Raw genomic sequence first — 5,913 nt, forward strand, 5'->3', positions numbered from 1 at the left:
CTCCATCTTTCGAACTCACGCTAGACAGCTCACATCAATATACCAACGTCCCAACAACCATGTTCTCACACACCGAAGACGTCTCAACAAACAAGATTAAAGATGTATATTTTCCACCTTGAATAAATGTTGTTTGTGTTGATAGTTTGGAGTTCAGCGTTCCGTTCAATTCATAATTTAATATAGGAAAGTCAGGTGTACATCTAATGATGTATAACCCACTTTCCTATATTCGTATATACTATTGGTATATGTTACCTGTGCTATCCCTGGGCATTGGTATTCAGGCACACTATGCATGTAGAGTGCAGATAACAACAGGATAAACAAGAGTTTATCAGGAAACAAATACAAATAAGCAGAAAATGGAGAAAGACTCAGATTAACAAACACATCGATTGGACCACATTTATAGCTTATTTTTTAATACAAAGCATGACATAACAAATAGGTGACGTCACATATCTTACGGCTGTTTCCGTTGCCAAAATGCAGCATTTTGGCAATGGATTAGAAACAGCCATAAGACATGTTATGTCACCTATTTGTTATGTCATGCTTTGTATTAAAAAATAAGCTATAAATGTGGTCCAATCGATGCGTTTGCTAATCTGAATTTTTCTCCATTTTCTCATTATTTGTGTGTGTATATATATATATATATATATATATATATATATATGTACATTTACATATATACATATAAACATATATATGTGTGTACACATATGTATATATAAATATATATATACATATATATACACACACACATATAATTATATATATATATATATATATAGGGTGCAATGGGTAAATTATTGGCATTTCATATTTTTAATTTCATGCATGAGCATTGTTTGTTTTCGATTTTTTCAACAACAGAATATAGTAGGGTCAGTTGGGCACCGTCTGTGAGAAAAACAGTACCATGATGCAATTCAAGCTGCCAGAAGTTTGGAAATGACATACTGTACTGCTTGGCATTTGTGACAGAAGCTCCAATATGAACATGTACCGAGAGTAATAAAAATCAAACAACCAGTCAACATCATGGTGTTTGGAGTGATCACTGATCATGGCAACATTATGACTCCATTCATCTTCCCACATGGTCTTGCACTCAACACAGAGGCCTACATCAAGTGCCCGGAGGAGGCAGTGCTGTCCTGGGTCAAGAAGGTGACTGCTGGAAGACCTTATGTATGGCAACAGGACTCTGCACCATGTCACACAAACAGGAGAACCCAGTCATGGCTGTAGGACAATTTCTGTGACCACATCACCCCTGATATCTGGCCACTTAACTCCCCAGACTGCAACCCCCTTGATTATTATGTGTAGGCACAGCTGAGTGAGAGACCAACAAAACTCCTTGTAACACCAAAGATGAACTGAAGGCAAGGATTACAACAGCATTCACCAACTTTAACAAGGAGATCATCCAGAAGAGTTGCAGGAGATTCTGAAGTCGTCTGGAGGTTGTGGTTGAAATCATTGGCGATTTTATTGAATAAATTTACTCTTTAGTATTTCATGACATTTTTATGTAATTTTAGTAAGTATATCTGTTAAAATGAGATATCAGTGTTATTTTCATTTTTGCGTAATTTAGATGACAGTTTATTCATTGAGATTTTGATGATGTGATTGTTTACCTTTAGAATGACATTGTAGGGTTGTTGTGAGAGGCCAGATCAGGTTAGTTTGAAAATAAAACAGGTTGAATATTTGGACTGGATATGACCAGTTATAATTCCAAAGAGTTAAACCCAACTCAACTTTGATCAAAAGTAATCTAGCTGTGATCACCTCATCCAAAGACAATGATTTCAATATTAAACTTTTCAAGGCATCACTCTATTTTTTAAAACAGCTGTATGTGACAGAAAGTTGATTTGACTGTCATTTCAAGCTGGTTGCCTGACCACATAGAAACCTATTTGTTGGATTATGAGAGATTTGTAACTTAATGAAAAAAACCATTATCAGGTTCAAGTTTGCTGGAAAAATACACAATAAATTTGCAATTTTTTAATGTGTGTCCTTATGGGTTTATTGAGGGAAAAAGAGAAAATATCCGACACTGAATGTCTTCATATTGTTTTATTTAATTCCTAGGTTGTCTATTTTTAACACAATTTTCTTTCTACATTCAGTTATTGTTATTTATTTATTTTGGCATTAATTAATTATTTTTCATGTGCCATTGTTTTACTGTGATAATGAAAACTTCCTCATTCTCACAGTTATATTTTTATCTCTTCTGATGTAATAGAAATAAGGTGCAACCAGGAGAATTATAACAATAGAATAAGCTAGAATAACTTCTGGTCAGCACATGACCAAGGTGTCAGGTTTTCAGAAGGTCTAAAGTTACATTCACGTGTTTAACCTAATTAGTGAAGTTGAAGACAGAAAAAAATGTGAGAATGTGAGAGAGAGAGAGAAGTTTTAAAAGTTCCTAATGAATAATTTATCAATTTTTCAGAGGCTATATATTTAACAATTTCATGATAGTTGTTGGACTCAGGACCTGAATGACTCTATGACTGAGTGGTTGTGTGAATCTGCTTCTTTCATCAACATATGCTGACTGCAACATTGGAAGACTAAGAACAACTGTGTAGATTTATACAGGTACTCATCCTTCCAGGTATGTTCATCAAAACATTAAGCTTCATTAATTATCTGTTTCAGTTCATTTTTAACTTAACAGGATTGTACATAATGTTAATCTTGAAAATTTCAGTTTCATTGGTTGTCATAAATTAATAAAGATAGAGGTGGAACTAAAGATGTTCAGATCTAAAGACGTTTTAATGACCCTATATCTAAAAAATAACCTTTAGACTTTCAGGGTCCATGAAATAATAATATATCATAAAGAATAAAACTTTAGAATGGTACAACAATGCTCTATAAAACAAGAAATAGACTATATACCTGTTGTAATTTGGTTATCTATAGTCCGATGATATTTCGGAATTACAATTCCTTCTTCAGATCTTCTTAAGGAATTGTAATTCCGAAATATCATCGGACTATAGATAACCAAATTACAACAGGTATATAGTCCATTTCTTGTTTTATAGTGCATTGTTGTACCATTCTAAACTTTTATTCTTTACAAACAATACACAATGCTTCAAGTGAACTACAATACTCTCCTATCCTATATATCATAAAATTGTGGGTTATTAGAATATATATTTTTACCTTTAAACAAAAATATCCAACAGAACCTCTTGCCTTAAACTAACTTTGTGTGGGCCTCCACAACAACTTGAGTCAAAGGGGTACCAAGTAAAAAGCTTGTCTTAATATAATGTATCCAGGGAATGCAAGCCAAATGGAGCCAAATCAGAATTAACCTTGAAAGAATTACAAAATCTTGAGTTTATCAAATTTTTAAAACTAAACCTCAAATGTTTTTGGATTGTTGCATCATTGATATAATTAGAAAAAATACCCTTGATAGTTTTCCAACTAAGAAAATGCAGTACTTAATTAAAACATTAGAATTACATGCTAAAATTTAGGTAAAAAATCTTAAATTTGTACAGTTGTATATCTTTTAATAGCAATCTTTTCTACTCTAGGCACAAGGCCTGAAATTTTGGGGGAGGGGCCAGTCAATTAGATCGACCCTAGTATGCAACTGGTACTTAATTTATTGACCCCAAAACAATGAAAGGCAAAGTTGACGTTGGAGGAATTTGAACTCAGAACGTAAAGACAGAAGAAATACAGCTAAGCATCCACCTGGCATGCTCATGATTCTGCCAGCTCACCACCTTCTTTTAATAGCAATTGATCACAACAGGGCATATTTTCTTCTAACTTCTTTTACAAAATTGTGTCGAGTCACTTAAATTTAAACTTGACATAAATTTCAATTGGAGTGTTCCACAAATAATTTCATATTGTTGTTAATACTGATCTTGCATTAAATTAGTTAATTCTATTTAAGCAGGCCAATGATGCAGTGGCAGCATAGGAATCTAAGGTTACCTGTTGTTTGGCCCTTAGGAAACCCCAACTGTGCAGACCAATTATCAAAATTAGTCTGGTCACAATGATCCAATCTTTCTTCCAAGCATTGTGTATTTAGGACTACATTATCCAATGTGTCTCTTCCTTTTGAAGATGGTTAGGTGTAAATTTGAGGAAATGTGAGATAAGGTAAGCTGTATTATAGTTTGGTTTGGGACCAAATGGCACACTCTGCCTTATATTCATAAGACAACCATAGAATTACATTGAAAGATACGAGGATAAGCTAGAACACTGATAGATTAAGTATTTAATAATTTGGTGCTAACTCCACAGAAGGTCTTCTAGAATGACTTCAGAGGAACATTATACTTTTCAGGAATATTTGGAATTTATGGCCCATGATCTCCAAACTTTCTAATTATTTCACATCCATTGTCACTTTACTCCACCCTTTTTTATACTTTTTAAAATCATATACACTGATTATTAATCAATTACCAGAATCAGTGTGCGTGTGTATTAATATTGTGACACTACCATTTCTTATATCCTGTCAAGGTGTTCACAAATAGATTTATTATATCACTCTTACAGAATAAATATTCTGATAACAACTGAGTGAACATAGTTTTATTCTTCTGCAGCAAGTTAGCCCTTTGCTTATCTAAAGCATTTTCACAAGATTGTCCTAAACAGCCTCCATATTTGTTTTCAGACCTGTTAGTCTTTGTGTCATATGTTCTGAGTAGCATAAAACTTACTTTCCTTTCATAAGTTCAAAGTTACTTTAGTAGTTGAAAACACTTGGGAATATGTATCATATGATGCATAGGTGCTAGGGAAATATGTCCTGCATTTAACATATAATACACACATAATGGGTTAAGTTGGAAGAAGAGAACAGAATTCTTTGCCTATGTAAATGAGATTTAATCCAACTAAAACAGTTTAAATAGGGTAATATATTAAAATTGCCTCCTTGCACTTTTTTATTTAATATCTTTTGTGTTCTGATTTTTTTTTTAATCTTGAACCATGAGGATTCAATATTTAGAGATGGTTACTTTATAAATTTCTGACTGTTTTCCAGAAATTTATAACAAGATGTGATCCTCTGACCAGTCTTGGAGGGCATGTCTCTGAATGAAATCTCTGTTAGGACATGATGACTCTTCTAACCATGAAAAACAGAAGTTAAATGACAATGGTGATGAGGATGACACCCGTTATATCTGTCTGTCTGTTTGTCTACCTGAATGTGTGTGTGTGTGTATGCAGCACTCTATGCTAGATCATGGTTTCAATTTCCTGATCAGGCAGGGCATTGAGTTCTTGAACAAAACACTTCAATTCATGTTGCTCTGCAATCATTTTGACATTCGATGTGCATTACATTAGTGCAACTGTCCAGGTAATGTTGATTCGATAGAGAAAGTAAGCTTATGTGAACACAAACATTTGATCACCATGAACAAATCATCTGAGTGATAATTCAGCAAGATATTGCTGAACCCTCATCCATTATCTAATGAAAGGAGAGTCCATAATGTATGTGTGTATATATATATATATATATATATATATATATATATATGTGTGTGTGGAGAATGGAGAAACAAACGCAAGAAGAAGCAAGTCAATTGGGCTAGTTAGCCATTGATTTAATTATGTGGAGATTATATAATGAGTCATTTACGATCGTTTCAATGTGCCAAATGGTTTGGCAGATCTCTTCAGAATGTTGAGAAGTATGTTAGAGTTCATACTATCCCCTGGTTGCTTAGATACTTCAGACTACCCTTGAAATATTGAAGCAATCCTATCATTTACCTATATATGTATATATATATATATACAACACTTACACATACACTGCATATATATATATATATATATATATATATATATATATATATA

At 33.2% G+C, this 5,913-nt stretch overlaps 1 protein-coding gene across 1 annotated transcript in view; it reads left to right on the plus strand.

The window, feature by feature from the left end:
• Positions 1-2,500: 2,500 nt before the first annotated feature.
• LOC106876068 (uncharacterized) overlaps positions 2,501-5,913 on the plus strand; it is an 18,370-nt gene continuing 14,957 nt past the window's right edge. Inside the window, exon 1 of the mRNA XM_014924475.2 lies at positions 2,501-2,653. The gene's annotated coding sequence lies outside the window, so the exon portion shown is untranslated. The remainder of the gene's footprint in view (positions 2,654-5,913) is intronic.

The sequence above is a fragment of the Octopus bimaculoides genome, chromosome 5 (assembly GCF_001194135.2).
Source record: "Octopus bimaculoides isolate UCB-OBI-ISO-001 chromosome 5, ASM119413v2, whole genome shotgun sequence".
In the NCBI taxonomy this organism is placed as follows: domain Eukaryota; kingdom Metazoa; phylum Mollusca; class Cephalopoda; order Octopoda; family Octopodidae; genus Octopus; species Octopus bimaculoides.